General features: G+C 41.2%; 3 non-coding genes across 3 annotated transcripts; all 3 read left to right on the top strand.

Moving 5' to 3' along the window:
- Positions 1-82, top strand: TRNAS-AGA (transfer RNA serine (anticodon AGA)). Its single transcript has one exon. It is a non-coding gene; the product is annotated as a tRNA-Ser (tRNA).
- A 1,288-nt stretch (positions 83-1,370) lies between these two features.
- TRNAH-GUG (transfer RNA histidin (anticodon GUG)) lies at positions 1,371-1,442 on the top strand. Its single transcript has one exon. It is a non-coding gene; the product is annotated as a tRNA-His (tRNA).
- Positions 1,443-4,311: 2,869 nt separating this feature from the next.
- On the top strand, positions 4,312-4,383 carry TRNAH-GUG (transfer RNA histidin (anticodon GUG)). Its single transcript has one exon. It is a non-coding gene; the product is annotated as a tRNA-His (tRNA).
- The last annotated feature ends 6,055 nt before the right edge of the window (positions 4,384-10,438 follow it).

Below are 10,438 nucleotides of genomic sequence, written 5' to 3'. Positions count from 1 at the left end.
GTTGTTGTGGCCGAGTGGTTAAGGCGATGGACTAGAAATCAATTGGGGTCTCCCCGCGCAGGTTCGAATCCTGCCGACAACGAGAAACTTTTTAACATCGGCTACAATTTCAGGAGTTAACCTTTAGTATTTCTTCAATGTCAGTTTTATAAATAGGTAGCTTATTTTGGTGTCACTATTGCCATATCACATATTTATTATCGCTCCCCCTTTCATATCTTTGCTATAACTCTCGTCCTTCATTAGCGCTGGTGCAAACGCTTCAAATTATTATACCCTGGCTCTCTCGGTCATACCTGTGCATGCACTTGAAACTTACTTTACCAATAAAAGAAGCAAATAGAGAAATAAAATAAAAGTGCTAGCTGGATTAGGCAAACACACTTCATAAAACTGCATTTTCTTTTCTATTCTCCCCCGTGTTACAAGCTTAACTGCTCCCTGTGTAATTTCTCTTAACCTGCTGTTCCTGGAAGAGAATTTCTTCTACAAGTTCTTTCTGTGTTTTTTCCTAGTCTTTTCTTTCCCTTTTCTTAGATTTGTAACTGTTCCTTTACGTGCTCTATTTAGGCGCCATTAATCTCATTTGAGCTCCTTGTACCTGCTGCTGTTTTCTCCACACCTCATACTGCCTTTTTCCTCTTTCTCTCTTTCTCTGCGGTTGGTGGCTACTTTCCAAAGCGTCTGATGCCCCAATGTTCCTTCGTCTTGCTGTCAGACGTGAATTTGAAAAGCAACAAAATTAACAAGCCTTTACCACTCACACATGGTAGAAGTTTATACTTTAATTCAATGAGCTAAGAAAAGTGTGTTGTGGGGCCCCTACGAGCCATGGTGCTTGCTTCATCATAAATAGGCATGCAGTCATTAGCCACAGCTCTGATCATGGGTCTCTGAGGTCAGTTTCAATAATTCCTCAAAAACCTAACCATGCAGTCCCCCCTAACTGTGTAGTTATCTTGCTTTACTGCTGTTTGTGTGATTAGCTGGGAGGAGCTCACGGCAGCATCCTCCCAATGAAAGTGTAGATGGATCGTTCCTTAACTCTTTCTTGCTTCAAATACAGATGGCTTGAGGAGGTACAGGGGAGATGCAGGTCTAATAAACAGAATAGAATATCTGCGCCAGGTGTGTTTCTCTGCATTGGTGTCCCATCACAGGCCCACCAGTGTATGTGTGATCTTTGACTCCTGCCAGTTAAAAGCAGGCGGCCAGGAAACGGTTTCAGTCTATCAACCACTGAGGAGATAAAGCCTTTGTATAAGGAATGAGGAAGCAATGAACACATTCAGCCTATCACAGGAGTAGCCCTGAGTGTTCCGAATTATAATTTCTTCATGTCACTGTACGTTATTGAGCCCAAGTAGCTCGCCGTGATCGTATAGTGGTTAGTACTCTGCGTTGTGGCCGCAGCAACCTCGGTTCGAATCCGAGTCACGGCATTGTGGTTGGCAATGTCAAGGCAGCTGGGTTTTTCCTTTACAGAATTCCCAAATGTACCAGTTGTTTTTGTAAAATGTATATTAAAAACAGATCCTTTTCAATATTTAAACGATCTAACGACAAATTATTTAAACACACATGATTATAAGATGTAGGTATACTGTACTTACTGACATAAATTATCGTTCTTGAACATATTTGCGGTAAGGGGAGCGGAGCTCTCCCCCAGGCCAATCAGAATGCAGATGAATGCAGTTGCAGTTGAGTGACCTGTGTTGTGGCTGTCTACAGGGAATGCACATATGTAGCTGTCTCGCAGCCCAATTCAGACGTCAATTGAAGACAGGTTTTCATGCAAATAGAGCAGTAAGTGCAGAGAAATGCTCACTCTCTAAAAATGGCATTTATAAAATAGTAAGATTAAATCCAACCTCACCAGTAGATAGGATTTATCAATAAATAAATAAAGCTTCTCCTCTCTGATATGGAATTACCCCGCAAAAAGTATAAGGGAATACCCAATGCTAACCTATGAGAGGGGCAGACCTCACAGTAGTGAAAAATGTAATAGACTGTTTGATACTACTAGGACATACAAACTACCACAGTACATGTCTTACCTTTTACTTACATAGCATGATGCCCCTAGGAATACCTAGGGCCTACCTTAGGGGTTACTGATATGTAATAAAATTGGTGTTTAAGGCTTGGCAAGTAGTTTTAAATGCCAAGTCGAAGTGGCAGTACACTGCAGCACAGGCACTGCAGTAGCAGGCTTGAGACAGGTTTAAAATGCTATTTCTTTGGGCGGCACAATCAGTCCCTGGGTATATGGTATACCACTTTGCAAGGGGCTTTCAAGTAAATTAAATCTGTCAGTCAGGTATACTCCAATTATACACATGATTAGGGAAGAAGCACGTGCACTTCAGCACAGATTAGTAGCGATAAAGTGATCAGAGTCCTAAGGCCAACAAAAAGATACAGCAAAATGCGGAGGTGAAAAGCAATAAGGTGGGGTTGGGACCACCTTAAGAATGCAAGGTCTAACAAAAACGAACTAAGGATAACATGAGTAAAACATCAGGTTTCTCTACAGCATTTGGTGAGAAAAGTGGGCCTTCTTTTATCTTCCATAAATGCAATCTTTCACGGACCCCTTTATTATATAGCTCTTCAAGGAAAAAATATAAAGCACTTACAAAGGAGCCTCAAATACTCAAAGATGGTAGACTTCTGTAATATGGGCCATATACTAAAAGCAGCACGAAAACAGAGTGCAATAGGGTCCAAAAAACTTGAGTGACCCATGAGAGTATGCATGCAAGATTATGGTAATCCAAACTAGAGATATACGCCTGCAATTTTTGTTTTTAGGAGAGAATGTGCCTGCTGAAAAAAACATTATTTTTAAAAAGTGCATTGCAGAATATCAGGAATTTGCTGTGGGACACCTTGAAAACTTGCATACAGATTATGTGCACACACCTTACAGTTAGTTGTTGTGGCCGAGTGGTTAAGGCGATGGACTAGAAATCCATTGGAGTCCCACCGCGCAGGTTCGAATCCTGCCGACAACGAGAATCTTTTTAACATCGGCTACAATTTCAGAAGTTAACCTTTAGTATTTCTTCCATGTCAGTTTTATAAATAGGTGGCTTATTTTGGTGTCACTATTGCCATATCACATATTTATTATCGCTCCCCCTTTCATATCTTTGCTATAACTCTTGTCCTTCATTAGAGCTGGTGCAAACGCTTCAAATTATTATACCCTGGCTCTCTCGGTCATACCTGTGCATGCACTTGAAACTTACTTTACCAATAAAAGAAGCAAATAGAGAAATAAAATAAAAGTGCTAGCTGGATTAGGCAAACACACTTCATAAAACTGCATTTTCTTTGCTATTCTCCCCCGTGTTACAAGCTTAACTGCTCCCTGTGTAATTTCTCTTAACCTGCTGTTCCTGGAAGAGAATTTCATCTACAAGCTCTTTCTGTGTTTTTTCCTAGTCTTTTCTTTCCCTTTTCTTAGATTTGTAACTGTTCCTTTACGTGCTCTATTTAGGCGCCATTAATCTCATTTGAGCTCCTTGTACCTGCTGCTGTTTTCTCCACACCTCATACTGCCTTTTTCCTCTTTGTCTCTTTCTCTGCGGTTGGTGGTTACTTTCCAAAGCGTCTGATGCCCCAATGTTCCTTCGTCTTGTTGTCAGACGTGAATTTGAAAAGCAACAAAATTAACAAGCCTTTACCACTCACACATGGCAGAAGTTTATACTTTAATTCAAAGAGCTAAGAAAAGTGTGTTGTGGGGCCCCTACGAGCCATGGTGCTTGCTTCATCATAATTAGGCATGCAGTCATTAGCCACAGCTCTGATTATGGGTCACTGAGGTCAGTTTCAATAATTCCTCAAAAACCTAACCATGCAGTCCCCCCTAACTGTGTAGTTATCTTGCTTTACTGCTGTTTGTGTGATTAGCTGGGAGGAGCTCACGGCAGCATCCTCCCAATAAAAGTGTAGATGGACTGTTCCTTAACTCTTTCTTGCTTCACATACAGATGGCTTGAGGAGGTACTGGGGAGATGCAGGTCTAATAAACAGAATAGAATATCTGCACCAGGTGTGTTTCTCTGCATTGGTGTCCCATCACAGGCCCACCAGTGTATGTGTGATCTTTGACTCCTGCCAGTTAAAAGCAGGCGGCCAGGAAACGGTTTCAGTCTATCAACCACTGAGGAGATAAAGCCTTTGTATAAGGAATGAGGAAGCAATGAACACATTCAGCCTATCACAGGAGTAGCCCTGAGTGTTCCGAATTATAATTTCTTCATGTCACTGTACATTATTGAGCCCAAGTAGCTCGCCGTGATCGTATAGTGGTTAGTACTCTGCGTTGTGGCCGCAGCAACCTCGGTTCGAATCCGAGTCACGGCATTGTGGTTGGCAATGTCACGGCAGTTGGGTTTTTCCTTTACAGAATTCCCAAATGTACCAGTTGTTTTTGTAAAATGTATATTAAAAACAGATCCTTTTCAATATTTAAACGATCTAACGACAAATTATTTAAACACACATGATTATAAGATGTAGGTATACTGTACTTACTGACATAAATTATCGTTCTTGAACATATTTGCGGTAAGGGGAGCGGAGCTCTCCCCCAGGCCAATCAGAATGCAGATGAATGCAGTTGCAGTTGAGTGACCTGTGTTGTGGCTGTCTACAGGGAATGCACATATGTAGCTGTCTCGCAGCCCAATCCAGACGTCAATTGAAGACAGGTTTTGATGCAAATAGAGCAGTAAGTGCAGAGAAATGCTCACTCTCTAAAAATGGCATTTATACAATAGTAAGATTAAATCCAACCTCACCAGTAGATAGGATTTATCAATAAATAAATAAAGCTTCTCCTCTCTGATATGGAATTACCCCCAAAAAAGTATAAGGGAATACCCCATGCTAACCTATGAGAGGGGCAGACCTCACAGTAGTGAAAAATTTAATAGACTGTTTGATACTACTAGGACATACAAACTACCACAGTACATGTCTTACCTTTTACTTACATAGCATGATGCCCCTAGGACTACCTAGGGCCTACCTTAGGGGTTACTGATATGTAATAAAATTGGAGTTTAAGGCTTGGCAAGTAGTTTTAAATGCCAAGTCGTAGTGGCAGTACACTGCAGCACAGGCACTGCAGTAGCAGGCTTGAGACAGGTTTGAAATGCTATTTCTTTGGGCGGCACAATCAGTCCCTGGGTATATGGTATACCACTTTACAAGGGGCTTTCAAGTAAATTAAATCTGTCAGTCAGGTATACTCCAATTATACACATGATTAGGGAAGAAGCACGTGCACTTCAGCACTGATTAGTAGCGATAAAGTGATCAGAGTCCTAAGGCCAACAAAAAGATACAGCAAAATGCGGAGGTGAAAAGCAATAAGGTGGGGTTGGGACCACCTTAAGAATGCAAGGTCTAACAAAAACGAACTAAGGATAACATGAGTAAAACATCAGGTTTCTCTACAGCATTTGGTGAGACAAGTGGGCCTTCTTTTATCTTCCATAAATGCAATCTTTCCCGGACCCCTTTATTATATAGCTCTTCAAGGAAAAAATATAAAGCACTTACAAAGGAGCCTCAAATACTCAAAGATGGTAGACTTCTGTAATATGGGCCATATACTAAAAGCAGCACGAAAACAGAGTGCAATAGGGTCCAAAAAACGTGAGTGACCCATGAGAGTATGCATGCAAGCCTATGGTATTCCAAACTAGAGATATACGCATGCAATTTTTGTTTTTAGGAGAGAATGTGCCTGCTGAAAAAAAATTATTTTTAAAAAATGCATTGCAGAATATCAGGAATTTGCTGTGGGACACCTTGAAAACTTGCATACAGGTTATTTGCACATGCCTTACAGTCAGTTGTTGTGGCCGAGTGGTTAAGGCGATGGACTAGAAATCCATTGGGGTCTCCCCGCGCAGGGTCGAATCCTGCCGACAACGAGAATCTTTTTAACATCGGCTACAATTTCAGAAGTTAACCTTTAGTATTTCTTCCGTGTCAGTTTTATAAATAGGTGGCTTATTTTGGTGTCACTATTGCCATATCACATATTTATTATCGCTCCTCCTTTCATATCTTTGCTATAACTCTCGTCCTTCATTAGCGCTGGTGCAAACGCTTCAAATTATTATACCCTGGCTCTCTCGGTCATACCTGTGCATGCACTTGAAACTTACTTTACCAATAAAAGAAGCAAATAGAGAAATAAAATAAAAGTGCTAGCTGGATTAGGCAAACACACTTCATAAAACTGCATTTTCTTTTCTATTCTCCCCCGTGTTACAAGCTTAACTGCTCCCTGTGTAATTTCTCTTAACCTGCTGTTCCTGGAAGAGAATTTCATCTACAAGCTCTTTCTGTGTTTTTTCCTAGTCTTTTCTTTCCCTTTTCTTAGATTTGTAACTGTTCCTTTACGTGCTCTATTTTGGCGCCATTAATCTCATTTGAGCTCCTTGTACCTGCTGCTGTTTTCTCCACACCTCATACTGTCTTTTCCCTCTTTCTCTCTTTCTCTGCAGTTGGTGGCTACTTTCCAAAGCGTCTGATGCCCCAATGTTCCTTCATCTTGTTGTCAGACGTGAATTTGAAAAGCAACGAAATTAACAAGCCTTTACCACTCACACATGGCAGAAGTTTATACTTTAATTCAATGAGCTAAGAAAAGTGTGTTGTGGGGCCCCTACGAGCCATGGTGCTTGCTTCATCATAATTAGGCATGCAGTCATTAGCCACAGCTCTGATGATGGGTCACTGAGGTCAGTTTCAATAATTCCTCAAAAACCTAACCATGCAGTCCCCCCCTAACTGTGTAGTTATCTTGCTTTACTGCTGTTTGTGTGATTAGCTGGGAGGAGCTCACGGCAGCATCCTCCCAATAAAAGTGTAGATGGACTGTTCCTTAACTCTTTCTTGCTTCACATACAGATGGCTTGAGGAGGTACAGGGGAGATGCAGGTCTAATAAACAGAATAGAATATCTGCGCCAGGTGTGTTTCTCTGCATTGGTGTCCGATCACAGGCCCACCAGTGTATGTGTGATCTTTGACTCCTGCCAGTTCACAAGCAGGCGGCCAGGAAACGGTTTCAGCCTATCAACCACTGAGGAGATAAAGCCTTTGTATAAGGAATGAGGAAGCAATGAACACATTCAGCCTATGACAGGAGTAGCCCTGAGTGTTCCGAATTATAATTTCTTCATGTCACTGTACGTTATTGAGCCCAAGTAGCTTGCCGTGATCGTATAGTGGTTAGTACTCTGCGTTGTGGCCGCAGCAACCTCAGTTCGAATCCAAGTCACGACATTGTGGTTGGCAATGTCATGGCAGTTGGGTTTTTCCTTTACAGAATTCCCAAATGTACCAGTTGTTTTTGTAAAATGTATATTAAAAACAGATCCTTTTCAATATTTAAACGATCTAGCGACAAATTATTTAAACACACATGATTATAAGATGTAGGTATACTGTACTTACTGACATAAATTATCGTTCTTGAACATATTTGCGGTAAGGGGAGCGGAGCTCTCCCCCAGGCCAATCAGAATGCAGATGAATGCAGTTGCAGTTGAGTGACCTGTGTTGTGGCTGTCTACAGGGAATGCACATATGTAGCTGTCTCGCAGCCCAATCCAGACGTCAATTGAAGACAGGTTTTGATGCAAATAGAGCAGTAAGTGCAGAGAAATGCTCACTCTCTAAAAATGGCATTTATACAATAGTAAGATTAAATCCAACCTCACCAGTAGATAGGATTTATCAATAAATAAATAAAGCTTCTCCTCTCTGATATGGAATTACCCCCCAAAATGTATAAGGGAATACCCAATGCTAACCTATGAGAGGGGCAGACCTCACAGTAGTGAAAAATGTAATAGATTGTTTGATAGTACTAGGACATACAAACTACCACAGTACATGTCTTACATTTTACTTACATAGCATGATGCCCCTAGGACAACTTAGGGCCTACCTTAGGGGTTACTGATATGTAATAAAATTGGAGTTTAAGGCTTGGCAAGTAGTTTTAAATGCCAAGTCGAAGTGGCAGTACACTGCAGCACAGGCACTGCAGTAGCAGGCTTGAGACAGGTTTGAAATGCTATTTCTTTGGGCGGCACAATCAGTCCCTGGGTATATGGTATACCACTTTACAAGGGGCTTTCAAGTAAATTGAATCTGTCAGTCAGGTATACTCCAATTATACACATGATTAGGGAAGAAGCACGTGCACTTCAGCACTGATTAGTAGCGATAAAGTGATCAGAGTCCTAAGGCCAACAAAAAGATACAGCAAAATGCGGAGGTGAAAAGCAATAAGGTGGGGTTGGGACCACCTTAAGAATGCAAGGTCTAACAAAAACGAACTAAGGATAACATGAGTAAAACATCAGGTTTCTCTACAGCATTTGGTGAGACAAGTGGGCCTTCTTTTATCTTCCATAAATGCAATCTTTCCCGGACCCCTTTATTATATAGCTCTTCAAGGAAAAAATATAAATCACTTACAAAGGAGCCTCAAATACTCAAAGATGGTAGACTTCTGTAATATGGGCCATATACTAAAAGCAGCACGAAAACAGAGTGCAATAGGGTCCAAAAAACGTGAGTGACCCATGAGAGTATGCATGCAAGCCTATGGTATTCCAAACTAGAGATATACGCATGCAATTTTTGTTTTTAGGAGAGAATGTGCCTGCTGAAAAAAACATTATTTTAAAAAAGTGCATTGCAGAATATCAGGAATTTGCTGTGGGACACCTTGAAAACTTGCATACAGATTATTTGCACACACCTTACAGTCAGTTGTTGTGGCCGAGTGGTTAATGCGATGGACTAGAAATCCATTGGGGTCTCCCCGCGCAGGGTCGAATCCTGCCGACAACGAGAATCTTTTTAACATCGGCTACAATTTCAGAAGTTAACCTTTAGTATTTCTTCCATGTCAGTTTTATGAATAGGTGGCTTATTTTGGTGTCACTATTGCCATATCACATATTTATTATCGCTCCCCCTTTCATATCTTTGCTATAACTCTCATCCTTCATTAGCGCTGGTGCAAACGCTTCAAATTATTATACCCTGGCTCTCTCGGTCATACCTGTGCATGCACTTGAAACTTACTTTACCAATAAAAGAAGCAAATAGAGAAATAAAATAAAAGTGCTAGCTGGATTAGGCAAACACACTTCATAAAACTGCATTTTCTTTTCTATTCTCCCCCGTGTTACAAGCTTAACTGCTCCCTGTGTAATTTCTCTTAACCTGCTGTTCCTGGAAGAGAATTTCATCTACAAGCTCTTTCTGTGTTTTTTCCTAGTCTTTTCTTTCCCTTTTCTTAGATTTGTAACTGTTCCTTTACGTGCTCTATTTAGGCGCCATTAATCTCATTTGAGCTCCTTGTACCTGCTGCTGTTTTCTCCACACCTCATACTGTCTTTTCCCTCTTTCTCTCTTTCTCTGCGGTTGGTGGCTACTTTCCAAAGCGTCTGATGCCCCAATGTTCCTTCGTCTTGTTGTCAGACGTGAATTTGAAAAGCAACAAAATTAACAAGCCTTTACCACTCACACATGGCAGAAGTTTATACTTTAATTCAATGAGCTAAGAAAAGTGTGTTGTGGGGCCCCTACGAGCCATGGTGCTTGCTTCATCATAATTAGGCATGCGGTCATTAGCCACAGCTCTGATTATGGGTCACTGAGGTCAGTTTCAAAAATTCCTCAAAAACCTAACCATGCAGTCCCCCCTAACTGTGTAGTTATCTTTCTTTACTGCTGTTTGTGTGATTAGCTGGGAGGAGCTCACGGCAGCATCCTCCCAATAAAAGTGTAGATGGACAGTTCCTTAACTCTTTCTTTCTTCACATACAGATGGCTTGAGGAGGTACAGGGGAGATGCAGGTCTAATAAACAGAATAGAATATCTGCGCCAGGTGTGTTTCTCTGCATTGGTGTCCCATCACAGGCCCACCAGTGTTTGTGTGATCTTTGACTCCTGCCAGTTCACAAGCAGGCGGCCAGGAAACGGTTTCAGCCTATCAACCACTGAGGAGATAAAGCCTTTGTATAAGGAATGAGGAAGCAATGAACACATTCAGCCTATCACAGGAGTAGCCATGAGTGTTCCGAATTATAATTTCTTCATGTCACTGTATGTTATTGAGCCCAAGTAGCTCGCAGTGATCGTATAGTGGTTAGTACTCTGCGTTGTGGCCGCAGCAACCTCGGTTTGAATCCGAGTTACGGCATTGTGGTTGGCAATGTCACGGCAGTTGGGTTTTTCCTTTACAGAATTCCCAAATGTACCAGTTGTTTTTGTAAAATGTCTATTAAAAACAGACCCTTTTCAATATTTAAACGATCTAACGACAAATTATTTAAACACACATGATTATAAGATGTAGGTATACTGTACTTAC

The sequence above is a fragment of the Lissotriton vulgaris genome, chromosome 1_1 (assembly GCF_964263255.1).
Source record: "Lissotriton vulgaris chromosome 1_1, aLisVul1.2, whole genome shotgun sequence".
Lineage (NCBI taxonomy): Eukaryota > Metazoa > Chordata > Amphibia > Caudata > Salamandridae > Lissotriton > Lissotriton vulgaris.
Note: the sequence above shows the minus strand (reverse complement) of the source record. Positions and strands in the feature narration are given on the sequence as shown.